Genomic DNA, 1,196 nt, shown 5'->3' on the forward strand with positions numbered 1-1,196 from the left:
TGTTTAATGATACCATATCAAACAGGGATTTCTCTACAGCAAATGTAGATGTAAAGTTTTTGCTAATATGGTTGCAGAAATAATATGATTTATTGCATTTTTTAATTTCCCATTGGTAATGTTTAAATATATAACAGAGAAATTAATGTACATGCTTATGAAGGAGACTGACACAGGCAAAATACTTAGAAATAATTTGAAATGGGGCCACAGTATCTTTATTTTGTATCTAAGGCATCTTCCTAGTCAATGAACCTCTGTGAAAGATTAATGTAGTTTGAACTTTTATTGAGGAATATCATTTGTGCACTGTCACATTTAGCACAAATGGTGCTTCAGTCACAGTTCAGTAATATTGCAGCATATTATTTCCAAGGTATTTGAGAGTTTAGAGAATTATTGAAGGGCACACTGTACTCATTTGGTAATAAGGCAGAGTGCAGTTGCTGTCTCCATATGATTTCAACAAATGGAATCACTGTTAATTTCATTGAACTAAGCAAAATAGTTGTGATAATAACCCAGGTGAAATATCCCACTGGAGAAAATAGATGTAATATAGCATTCTCCACACAAGATTCCAGAGGAAATATAGGAAGGAAAAGAATTATATTTTTTTTTTAAAAAACCTACTCAACCTATGAACAAAATGATTTAACATATGTTTTCAGAATATTTTATCTTAATTGACTGAATATACTGCTTAGACAAAAATTTTAAAAAGCAATTAAGATTCACTTCAACTTTTTATCAATGATATCCAAGGTTAGAGCAATTCAGCTATCTCAACTAGACGTACTTTTTATTTCAATTTGATATTCCAGGTAACGTGGGGCCCCTGCAAGACATGCTAGGAAATTTGGTCGTCACACCAGACGACAAAGGTAACCTATTTAACGACTTCTTTGCCTCCATTTGCCTGAGCAGGGACCAGATCAGCGCCCCTACCAGGCCCCCCTCAGACACCAGGGGAGGCACACCTAGGCCAAGGGTCAGCGAGGATCTAGTCAGGGAACTTCTGGAGGGACTGGATGTATTTAAATCAGCTGGTCCAGAGGATCTCCACCCCAGAGTACTGAAGGAATTGGTTGAGGTCATTGCGGGATCCCTGGCACAGCTTTACAAGCACTCGTGGTGCTCTGGTGTGATGCCAGAGGACTGGAAGAGGGCCAACGTGGTTCCCATCTTCAAAAAAG

This window comes from Crocodylus siamensis, chromosome 3 (genome assembly GCF_052110815.1).
Source record: "Crocodylus siamensis isolate JL-2025a chromosome 3, ASM5211081v1, whole genome shotgun sequence".
Lineage (NCBI taxonomy): Eukaryota > Metazoa > Chordata > Crocodylia > Crocodylidae > Crocodylus > Crocodylus siamensis.